The 12,259-nt window shown below is 54.1% G+C and overlaps 1 protein-coding gene and 1 pseudogene across 1 annotated transcript in view; both read right to left on the reverse strand.

The window, feature by feature from the left end:
* The window catches only part of TUBB2A (tubulin, beta 2A class IIa), a 39,451-nt gene that overhangs the window by 4,521 nt on the left and 22,671 nt on the right, over nt 1–12,259 (reverse strand). The window lies entirely within an intron of this gene.
* Nucleotides 7,353–11,871, reverse strand: LOC105854520 (annotated as a pseudogene).

Raw genomic sequence — 12,259 nt, forward strand, 5'->3', positions numbered from 1 at the left:
CGGGCGCCGTCGGCCGCCCCCTCCGCCGTCCGTGCGCGTGGCGCACGCGGGCTGGGTCCTCGCTAACGCCGCAGCCCGCCCCACCGTCTCTACGCTGGACCCCTGGGTGCGGGGGCACCCGAGGCCTGGAGCTGGGGGGGGTGCTGGGGGAGCTGGGCTCCCTGCACACCGGGTCCTTGCGCCTCGGGCGGGGGGAGGGCCGGGGCGTCGCGTGCCCCTTTTGGAGCAGGGAGCCCAGAATTGGCGGCGTCTACAGCTGTTCGCTGAGGTTTCGCGTAGTCTGGGCGCGGGCGCGGGCGCCCGGCTGCGGCCGGGGGAGGAATCGCGGCCAGAATAAATGACAGGAGCGGGTGCGGGGCCGGGGAGAGCGGGGGAGGGGTGGGGGTCCCCGGGACAGCAGATGGACAGCCGTCGTCAAGGAAAGCGGGGCTGAGTGGGTGGGTGGGGGAAACTGGGGAGAGTCCCGCTGGGAGGGGTGGAAAAGTGAGTTGTTCTGATTTGTCATGTCTGCGCTCCTGGGGCAAACGTGGAGAACGCTGAGTGCGCTCGTGCGTGCGTGCGTGTGTGTGTGTGTGTGTGTGTGTGTGTGTGTGAGAGAGAGAGAGAGAGAGAGAGAGAATGAAAATTGCCCACACACTGCCCTAAACCTCTCCGCGACTGTGAAGCCTGCTTGGCACCGTGGCACGTGGCACCAGGGTACGCTGAATTGAGAGGAGCTGCCAGTGTAAAATACTCATCTGGCTCACGCATCCAGGGACTTAAAAGAAGATAACTATATACAGAAATAGAATTTTGTCTCTTGGACGATGACGTGTCACCCTTTGGATACATTTTTGCCGTGAATTGCATCGATGTCTTAACTCTTTCAAGATCAGCTCCTAGTCGTTGACTGCCAGAAAAATCTGAATGCCCCCAGGGAGGTCACCTCTGCCCTGTGTAATTGGCAGGGAAGGACCCAGACTTGAGCTGGCAAAACGCAGCTCAAAGAGCTAATGAGCCACGAAGCTAGTAAGCGCCGGCATCTAGATTCTTCCTACAAAGAGAAAACCCAGATGAGTTTCAAAGGCTTGGTGGGGTGTGGCAAGATCTTAATTACCCTTGAAGATGGTTCTGCATGGTGCAGGCCAGCAGGGACCCTGGGCCTCCCTTTCCTGCTGGGGCCAGTTCCTCCGGCCTGCAAGTGATAATTAACAGGTGCCCCAGCGCCAGCTCTGTGGGTAGGAAATGAGAAGCCATGTATGAAAGTGGTTTGAGTTTATGGAGCAGAAAAGCCTCCGTAAAGCTGGGTGATGCTGTGGTGACAAGGACTGAGGAGGCATGTGCCGTCTTTGAGTGGGCCCAGGTCACAGTGAGCAGGTCACGGCCATCCTCCCAGGCTGGAAGCTGGCCCTTTGGGGGCCTTCCCGCCTGCAGGCCTCCTTCCAGGGTGCGGCTCAGCGCCTCCTCCCCCGCTGTGGATGGAGCCCCCTCTCCCCAGCTCTGTTCCATACTGCTTACATCTTTGACTCTTCACAACCAGCTGGAACTTTCTAGAACCTCTCCAGTGCATGGCCCTGCACCCAGTCATTTCCCTGATGACACGCTGCCAGCGTCCTTCTGGGGAGAATCGCCTCCTGGCCTCTGTGCCCGTCAAGGTGGGAATTTGCAGCTGGGAAGGAGCAGAAAATGAGCCCCAAGGGAGGGTATTCGGGGTCTGGGGACCCTAACGGGGACATTTCCCTCCCTGGCGGGCTAGACCACCCTGGCTTGCCTGCCTTGCTGTGACCTGGCTGGGCAGCTCAACAAAATCACCTGCCTCTGTGAACCTTTTACCAAGCCTGGCCCTGAGAATCGGCCTGGGGGACTTGGAAGGGGATGGACAGTGTTCAGTGGCCATGGGTGAGTGAGTGGCAGCCGGGCCACACCCACCGGCCTCCCTTCTGGCTGGCCTGCCCCTCCCTGATGTCACCGGCAGGCAGCGTATAATCAGAGAAGCGCACAGGCACATTTTAAATAATGCCTGCCCAACCTCGGGTGACTCACAGGGCTGTGAGCGCCGGGGCCCCAGCCCCCAGCCTGTCACCCAGCCCCTGCAGACCCCAGCAGCCGCCCAGCCCCAGCCTGGTTTTGTCCTCCGCCTACTCCCCCCCTTTCTCTATTTTATTATGGTGTCTAAAGTGGGAACTCTTCCTCTTCTGGTGACTGCCAGGCAGGGTGTAGGGGAGGGAGCCACCTCCTCCTGCCCCGTGTCATTTCCTGCCCTGCACCTGATGTCAGCGACAGTCTTTGGGCTCAGCCACCCCCTGCCCCGAAGGCACTTTAGGTGAGGATGCCCAGGTCTGGCTGGAGCAGGAAGGAGCTGGATGGCCAGGAGCCCGGGAGCCGGAGGACGGGAACCCATGGCGACTGAGCTGAGGCTCTCCACAGCAGCTGTGATTTAGGTGACATGCACCCCGTGGGGGCCCCGATAGATGGGGAACATCAGTGTCCTCTGCCGTATCAGGAAAGCCAAAGATCCACCCTAACAGCAAATTGTCTCAATTTTCCTGGAACAGCCTCCGACTGGCTGGTGCCCAGAGAAACCCAGGAGAGCTGGCACCCACTGCCACTGCCCGGGAAGCTCACCCCCAGCTCGGGAAGCCCAGCCCAGCCCGGGAAGCTCACCCCACCCGTGTCTGCCCAGTAACTGCAACACAGGCTCCTGCTGACAGTGGCTCTGGTGGACACAGGGGGCTGCTGACAGTCACGCTCACGGTGCTTCCTTTTTCCCTGGACTCCCTGTAATGCAGTCTGACCCCAGCTCATTGATTCTCATGTTTTCAGCCACCTCCTGGCACATCTCCTGTCCCCAGATGTGTCATTTTTACAAACTTGTCAACCTAGACTTTTCCAAACTGAAATACACCTGTGTGCACGATACGTGTTCCATCCAGTTAAACATTTTTACGATGGTAGGAACACCCTATTATATATAAATTTTTAAAAAGATTTATTGGACTCTCCTTAGTGGTACAACGTGCTAAAAGCTCAGCACTATGAAGCTGTCCGCAGCCACTACAGCACGAGTTTGCTCCCCAGCCAGGGAGGTCCCGCAGGGTGACCCGCCCCCCTGCTCCCCTCAGCAGTGTGTTTCAGTCAGTCCACTGTTCTGCTCCCTGTTCTGTCTCTGGTGAATCCTCTCACACCCCGCACCTCTGGTCTCTACACCCATTCCTGAATGCATAAATAAATAAATCTTTTTAGTTACGAATTTTTTTATTTATGCATACAAGAGCTGGGGTACAGGCCAAAGGTATGGGGTGTAAGAGGATTCACCAGAGAAAGTGGGGAGCAGAACAGGGGGATGGACTGAAACACACTGCTGAGTGGAGCAGCGGGCGGGTCTGCTGTGCCATGTGGGTCAGGTCCCTGGCTGGGATCAAACGTGTTCTTCAGTGGCTGCGAACAGCTTCATGACATTGTTTTTAACCCCTGTGCCACCAAGGAGGCCTCACACTATCTGTCTGTCTATCTGTCTATCTGTTTATCTGTCTATCTGTCTACCCTGATGACAAAATTAGAAATTAATTCAGAAATGCCCCCCATCTACCCCCCACCTCTGCATCCCCTGAAGGGTTAAGAGCACAAGTCCTGCAATGGACCGAGGAGATGCAAGTCTGACTTTGCTGCTTATTAGCTGTGTGATCTAGAGCAAGTTACTTAACTTCTCTGTGCCTCTGTTGCCTCTAGCGATAATGGTGCTTTCTGGGGGCGTTACCCAGCGTTACCAGGCTGAGTGATTTCATATGGGAAAGCACTTAAAATACCTCTGATGGATAGTAAATGTGCTATAAATCTTCACTATTACAATTGTTATGATTATTCCCTCCTTCCTCCCTCCCTTCTGGGGAATTCCCCGCCATAAATCAGGAGTCAACTATGGCGTCCCTTGCTCTGCGACGCTCCCTCCTTTGTGGCCCTTAACACTGTTCAAACCTCCATACTGTTCCCTGAGTCCTGTTCCACAAGGTTGTCCAGTGCAGGGCTGTGGTAGAATAGACAGGCACTGTGACGCCTCAGCAGTGAGAGGAGCTACCTGAGAGCTCTGAACTCAGCCTGAGCCCCGAGGGCCTGCAGGGCAGGGGCAGGGGCCTTGTGTCCTCAGCTCCAGGGCAGGACGCTGCCTGGACCATCTCAAAGGAGCTGTTTCCTCTCCCCCCAATGTCCCCGCCCTCCCTCACCACCTACTTTCTGAAATCCGCCTTTTTTCTAAACAAACTATGAATTGCCAAAGAATCTGGGTGGGGCCCATGGCCGCTGCCTTCCAGAGGCCAGCCGGGTGCAGGGATGGTGAGAGCCATTTTCTCTGAGCCTCCAGAGCTCAGCTGTCGCTGTTTCGCTTTCAAGGCAGGTAGCAATTACAGAAAGGTGATGTCAGCGTGTTTTTCCAGGTGATGAGGAAACCACCAGGCTCCTCACTCCAGGCACTGAGTTTTAGCCCATGACACAGACATCTCCCCAGCCCAGCCCAGCTCCTCAGCCCAGCCCAGCTCCTCAAGGGGAGGGAGCGGGGAGCATCATCTACTTATGTGTCTGTGTTTTTTTTAAAGATTTATTTATTTGTGCTTACAGAACTAGGGTACAGGCCAGAGGTGCAGATGCAGCGAGAGGATTCTCCAGGGACAGAGTGGGGAGCAGAGCAGGCAGATCTACAAAGTCCACTGCTGAGGGGAGCAACGGGAGACAGGAGAGGTCTGCTGCACCCTGTGGGTCATCTCTGGGCTGGGGATCAAACCCGCACTGAAGTTACTGCGGCCAGTTCGCTTTAACCCGCTGTGCCACCAGGGAGGGCCCCGTTATGTCATCTCATCCTCATCACAGCCCTCTGAAGCTGGTGTTGGCACCAATTTTTGCAAAAAGAAGCCGAAGCTGAGATGAAGATGCTCACCCAAGGACAGTAAGCACCAAGCAGGTGGTGCACCACCTATTCCAAAAACAAGTTCTTCCCACTTCCCAAACTGGCCATTTGTGGCCGACAGAATTGCATGAGCACCCCAGAAGCCCAGGCCCTCCTCAACCCACACAGCTGCCAGTGGCTGTTCAATCAAATGCAAACCTGGGCACTGTTGCCATGAGACTTTGCAAATGAAATGAAGGCCTCAAATCAGGTGACCTGAAGTGGAGAGGTGATTGGCCGGGTCCGCCCCATCTCCTGAGCCCTTTGAAGGCACGGATTTTCTCCAGCTGGTGGTAGGTGGTGCTCTGCTCCAGGTTTTTGAGGGGGCGGCCGCCATGCCATGCCACAGAGAGGGAAGGACGGGCAGCTCCAGCCAGGAAGACCACCTCTCATCCACACGCGGCACGTTGCGGGCTTCAGACGACTGTGAGGAATTAATTCGGCCACCCCCCACAGGGAGCATGAAGCAGGCCTGCTCCCCAGATAGAGCGCCCGGGAAGCTCAGCTCATGAGGCCTAACCACAGGGCCCGCCGCGCCAGGCTCTGGGCTGTGGAAACTGTAAGGTGATTATGGTGTCTGTAGTCACATCCCACACAGTAGTAGAAAGTCCCGTGACCCATTGGTGGGTCCTGAAAACCGGCCTGAGCCAGGGATTGGCATGCAACTTCTTAGGGAGCTGACCCCGGGAACCCCCAGGAGGGCAGAGGGGACCAGCCCAAGGAAGCCCACGGGCTGCCGTTGCAAGCAGAACACAGCAGCAGGGTCTGCAGAGACAGGGCCCACATGGGAAGAGACCTGCCGAGCCAGGGAAGCTGGCTGGGGAGCTCCACGCCTCCTGGAATGGGTCCCCCAAAAATCACATGGTGGGGCATTCAATAGGGAGCCTGGCAAGAATAGTGTCAGGGATTTGGGTGGAGACATTGCTGGAAGTTCCCCCACCCTGGCTCTGGTCTGGCCCCTTAGCTTGTGTCTGTCTCCCTGGACTTTTCAGAGACCCAAAATCCTCATGCGCCCAGGTGTTCTGTTCATTTAGAGCAACATTTCCATCCCCTGTGGGATGGTGACCCTCCTGGGCCGCCAGGACATAGGGCCTTGACTCCTTTGTCTCGGGAGGGTTAGATGCCAAACTCAGTGACTTGTTCTTGAGGGGCTGTCTCAAGGCAGCCCTGAACCCCGGCAGCCCTCGGGTGGCCTCACCCCCAGGCCTTGTCCTGGTTCTTGTGGAGCTGCTCAGGCCACCTCACTGTCTGGGAACTTGTCTGGGTTCCAGGAAGGACATCTCACCTGCTGAATGAGCTCAGCTACCATCAGGCTGCCTGGTGGTGGGACACCATGTTCCAAGTGGCCTGTGCAGGTCTGTGTTCAGATCTAACATCAAGTTGGGTACACAGAGGCAGAGGCAGGGTGAAGTCAGCACCAAGCAGCGTCTCCGCCTCTGGGTTGATTTATATTCTACTGGTAATTTTTCACTAGGTATTATGTGTTCCTGATTGTCAAGGAATAAGCATCATTTCAAACAGATGGTGGATTCATTTTGGCAGATTAACCCTGGGCCTGTGGCGTCTGGAGGTGGCTTCCGGTCCCACTGGGCCTTTGAAACCTCAGCCGCCTATTAACCTGTAGGAAGCATCTCATTGCTCTTTGTTCTTCCCCCTTCAGAGGCTGCTCGGGGTGGGGTGGAATTAGGCCAGGACTCCGCAGTCTGTGGGCAGCCTGCCTCATGCTTCTCCCCACCCTGTCATCACTCCTTCCCAGGAACCTCAGTTCTATGGTCAACTCTTTTTTTTAAAGATGTATTTATTTATGCACACAAGAATAGGAGTATAGGCCAGAGGTAGGAGTGGTGGTGGTGGTGGTGAGGATTCACCAGAGACAGAGTGGGGAGCAAAACAGGCAGATATACTGAGGTACAGGGCTGAGGGGAGACAGCAGAGACCTGCTGCACCATGTGGGAAGGAAGGAACTCGTGCTGCAGTGGCTGTGCACAGCTTCATAGTGCTGCGCTTTAATTTCTTTGTGCCACCAGGGAGGGCCCTGTATGGTCAACTTTCACAGTGGGCCGTGACCCAAGATTTGGTTCTTTATTATCTACATATTAGTGACATTGTGCAGCTTGTGTCTTCCTCCTTCTGGCTACTTCAGTCAGCATCATCCCTTCTGGCACCTTTCATGTCGCCACAAAAGTCATGAGATTATCTTGATTTGCTTATTCCATGCGTATCTGCACCACGCCTTCTCGGCCCACCCAACTGTTCTGTAAACAGTGCTGCAGTGACCTCTGGAGTGTAGGTTTCCTCTCGAATTCGAATTTTGGGGATCTTTGGGTAGACACCTAGGAGTAGAAGGGCTGGGGGCAGGGCAGATCATTTTGAATCCCAGAGAATAATGGTTGCAGGCTCTATCAGGAGGAAACCAGAACCTGACCTCTGAGGGGCGCTAGTAGGCAAAGTTCCGAGATGCTGGGGCTGAGACTCAGGTCAGTGGAGGCAGGCGGGTGTCCAGCAGTTGGCTGGAGTTCTGGGACCAGGTTGCCTAGGTCTGGGGATGGTGGGGATGAGTACGGGACTGTACGCAGCGGTGACTGCAGTGCCGGGCCACAACCCTTGGAGGCCGGGGCAGGGTCTGACCTCAGGGCTCGCTGGAGGTGATGCCGGAGATGGCAGCTGGCTGAGGGCACAAAGATTATCCGCAGGTATCTGTGCCAGTCTGGCCTTTGAGGGCTCACCAGCCCCTTTGTCTATAGGCCTCGCAAGAACCACGTCGGGAGGGACGGTCAGAGCTCTTTCTGCCGCTGGGATCCGGCAGCTGGACTTGCAGGTGAACATGCTTCTGTTGACCTCTGAGTGTCTTTGCTGGAAAGCTGCAATTGGAGGTGGAAGCATAGTCGTGGGGTACCCCGGCAGCCGGGTTAGGCTGCTCCGATAGGAGCAAACAAGGTGAGCTGGGCTCTGGCTCTGCCCTGCAGGCAGGCCTGGCTTCCCTCTGGCCGCGCCCGCCACGAGGAGGCACTTGTAGCACCCAGAGGCCATGTCTACCTCTTCACCACCCCTTCTTCTACGCCAGCCCCAAATTCTAGGAGGTCTGATTTCCTGCTCACACTGCCCCAAGCTCACTGCTGCCTGTGGTCACTCTGCGGTGGCCACTGTGACTATGCCATTTGAAAGACTGTTCACCAGCCTGCAGTTGGGCATTAACTGAAACTGCTCTGTGACTGAAATTAACCTGGAATGCTGAAGTACTCAAGTCTTTGGCGATGTCAGAGAAATGCTCTAAGGCCAGGGATGAGTTGTGTCCAGAAGCTTCCAGAAGAACATGGATGTAGTTCAGACAGGAACCTGGTACCCAGAAAATGCCAGGAGATGCACTTTCCCCTGGGGCTGACTTTGAAGCACCCAAGGGGCACTGGTCCCCACAGTGCTTGGGCGCTACCCTATAAACCACTGTCCCCTGGCCAGGCAGAGCTTGTAGACGGCAGTTCCCTGCTGATCAGTGTCCTGTCTGCAGAGATGCCGCCGCCTTGACTGAAAAAGGCAGAAACAAATCAGCCCAGCAAGCCGAGGCCTGGCATCCACAGGGCAGGGCAGGCCGGACCCTTGGGCAGGGTTTCTGCGCCAAGGTCCTGAAGGGGCTGTAAAACCTCCTGCTGAGTAGGGGGAGGGCGCCGAGTTACCCAGGGTACCTGGCTTGGGTTTATCAAATTTACAGTGGTTTGATGCATTGTGCAAATCTCAGGTGGTTCGATACATAGAGAAACCTCTATCTGGTCATTCAGTAAATGACCAAGAAATAGGAGTCCTGTATATACTTGGCCTCTAGCTCATGCTGCCGCAAAACCTTGGCGTTTCCTGAGTGTGAAAGATAAAGGTGTTTCTTGCTGTTTCAGTAGCAAGGACAGGGCTGGTTGCCATGGAAACCAACAGGCCTGTTGGCGGGACCTGGAGTTTCACTCCTGAGTTCCACAAGGGGCTGGGGCTCAAGGTCAGTTGCCTGTGGCCAGTGAGTTGATCTGTAGTGGTTTTCAGAATGAAGCCTCACTCAGTGCAAGTCTGAAAGGAGCAGCTTTGGGGAGCTTCAGGGTTGGAGAATGGTGACGGGGAGGGCGGGGCCTGCTGGGAGGGCGGGGCCTCAGGCCCCACCCATGCCTGGTCCTCTGAATTTCCCCTCTTTGCATTGGCTGTTCCTGAGTGACAGCCTTGGGAGTGAAATGGTGATCGAGGGATAAGCTGCCTTGCTGAGGCCTGTGAGCTGGTCTTGCACATTAGCCCCCAAGACGGTGTTCTCGGAACCTCTGACAGCCTGTCACATGCTGGGGCCTCCCAGTGGTGTCCGGAATGGAGGGTGGGCTTTGGAGACTGAGTCCTAAGTCTGTGCCAACTGTTTCCGTGTAGGTAATGCCAGCATTGAGGTGATGCTCCAGCACCTTACTGTTGTGTGAGAATTATCGGTGAGCAGAAACACACACACACTCACACGCATTCCAGGAGCCCTGGTTGACGGCACAACACGCTAATCCAACATGTGCATGCACTGCTCATGATCCCATCAAGCTTTCCTTACCTCCATCTCCATAAAGCTGATCCTTTACCCATGTGCCCACCCCACAGTTCAAACTGTCAGAGTGAATCACTTTTATAAAATACCTTCACCACAACTCTACTCTGTGGGTTGACCAGAATTGGACCCTGTAGCTCAGTCCACGCCTGAACTCTGCCATCAGCACACCTTCAGTTATGCTCCAGTGGTAGAGTCGCTAACGGTTCTCCAGCAGCCAGACAGCTCACTGTAATTCACCCGTGAAACACGCAGTCAAGGTGTTCCTGGAGCTTAGAGATTCCAACAGGCTTCCTAGAGTCTGTCTCTCCAAAACAAGCTGACCAGCTTCCCCTGGGCGTCTATCAGGGGAGGAGAGGCTCAGACAGGCGGCAGAGAGAAAAACATGCAGGAAGTTATGTAGCAAGAAGGAAGCTTTTTTAAAAGATTTATTTATTCATACAGAACTGGGGCACAGGCAAGGGTGTAGGGGTGGCGAGAGGCTTCACCAGAGGCAGCGCGGGGAGCAGAACAGGCAGATGGACGAAGTCCACTGCTGAGGGGAGCAGTGGGCGGGTCAGGAGAGGTCTGCCGCGCCATGTGGTCACCTCCCGGGCAGGGGATTGAACTACCACTGACGCGGGTGTAGGCAGCTTGCAGGGTGTGTCCTAACCCGTTGTGACACCAGGGAGGGCCTGAAGGAAGCTTTTTTGACAGTAGACCCTTGCCTTTTTATTTTTATCTACATAAAAGATAACTCAAGATGAATTCTCAAAGAAAAAAAGCTATATACATAAGGGACTGTATCTTCCTTCATCGTCTACTTGGAACCAGTCGTTGTGCTGCTGTCATAGAGTCAGGGAAGAGGCTGTGATACGTTGGAAGAGGTACATATGCTGCTGTTAGCATTTTACCAGCAAACCACCTGCCCTGCAATGCATGGACAGCAGCAATGGCTGCAGCAATGATGGGCACTTGACATACACATTGCCCTGAGCTGAATTTTTTTTTAAAGATTTATTTATTTATTCGTACAGAACTGGGGTACAGGCCAGAGATGCGAAGGGTGAGAGGATTTACCAGAGACAGAATGGGGAGCAGAACAGGCAGATCGACGAAGTACACTGCTGAGGGGAGCAGCGGGCGGGTCAGGAGAGGTCTGCCTCGCCATGTGGTCACCTCCGGGGCAGGCGGGAATCGAACTCATGCGGAGGTGGCTTTAGTTTCTCAGTGCAGTGCTTTAACCCACTGCGCCACCAGGGAGGGCCGCCCTGAGCTGAATTTTTGTGAACATAAATATGAATGACTCCTCCATGGTTATTACATTCTTCAATCACATCATCCTTAATCTCTGTGTCCCATCCAACTTCTTCTGTTTGAGAGTTAAACATGTTAGGGAGTTGGAAACACTGTGTTGTAAGTGGTTGAACAGAGGCAGCTGCAGCTGCAGTTAACACTGAAGCTTCAGTCTGTTGGGAAAGTCTTCTTTGCAAATCTATAACAAAAGAGAATTCTGACACAGCACCAAATGCCAAAGAGCCCTTCATGTGTAGAGCTTGTTGTGCTGCGAACCTGTACCCTCGGCAAGTCTTGCCATTACTTGGAGATGACCAGTTGTTCCCAAGTCTATTCCAGTCCTTTCCAGTTCATCACTGTCCAAAAATGAGCCAGCACTGGAAGCATCAGCACGTTCAGTAACATGACCAACGTTCATTGGTCTTCCTGCTAGCTCAAGTCCATTAAGTTGTTCCAAAGCCTTCTTGGCACATTCAGAATCAGAAAATGTTTTGAATCCATATCCCTTGGATCGTCCTGTTTCACTATCCATCGTGAGCTGGATACTTTCAATCCTTCCAAAAGGCTCAAAGATCCCCCGAAGCATATCTTCTGTTATGTTGAAGTGAAAGGAGCCTCATAGGTCCAGCACTTCCCTTCTGTAGATTGTTTGCCATTGCTGCAGCTGTTTTTTTCTGCCTGTGATGCCTGTACGATGATTGGCACCCCTAAAACACCTTGACCAGTTAATCCAATTGCGGGAGGCACAGAGCTAACATCAACAAACTCTACGTAAGCAATTCCTTTGGAACGTCTTGATTTTCTATCAGAAATCATTCTCACATCTCGAACCTTTCCTATTGTAGAGAAAAACTTCCAAATCCCTTGGACGAATTCTTGCTGCCAGCTGCATGCAGAAAACTGTCCTTGCATCTCTTTCCTCAGGAGTTAGATTATCATTTGGTTCTCTCACAGGGCTCTTGTCTTTTCTGAATGGACTTTTGCTTCAGGAGCGTCGTCTGTAAGGGCTTCTGTAGCGGCCTCTGAATCTGCGATTTCGGCTTCTGGAGCGGCTCCGTCTCCTTTCTTTGCTTCTGTTTCATTTCCTTTCACAGCTTTTACTCTTTTTCCTTTCTCTATCTCTACTTCACTTCCTTTCCTCCCTTTTGCTTCTTTTCCGTTCATGACTACGACTTCTGCTCTTGCTTTTCTTCCTCTTTTTGGCCGTTAGCACTGCTCAACTTGTTCTCATCCTTATGACTGACAGTTCACACTGGAATCAAAGGTGAATTCATAGGAGTAGAGGTGAGATCTCGTTAGGCAAGTCTTCTTGTAAGGAGCCTCAAGCATTGCTTCAATATCAATATCGTCTGCCATTTTCTCTAATCGCCTGTGCGGGCTTTCGGATCCCTGTGGTGTTTGCTGTATTCGGATGGGGGGGGGAACTGTTGCTGCCGCCGCTGTTGCTACTGTTAAGCCGCTAGGCCCAGGCCGCGGTACCGCCGAGCCCGAATTTCGGGCTCTGAGGGTGGATATCG

This window comes from Condylura cristata, unplaced genomic scaffold (genome assembly GCF_000260355.1).
Source record: "Condylura cristata isolate star-nosed mole 26May11 unplaced genomic scaffold, ConCri1.0 scaffold00048, whole genome shotgun sequence".
NCBI lineage: Eukaryota > Metazoa > Chordata > Mammalia > Eulipotyphla > Talpidae > Condylura > Condylura cristata.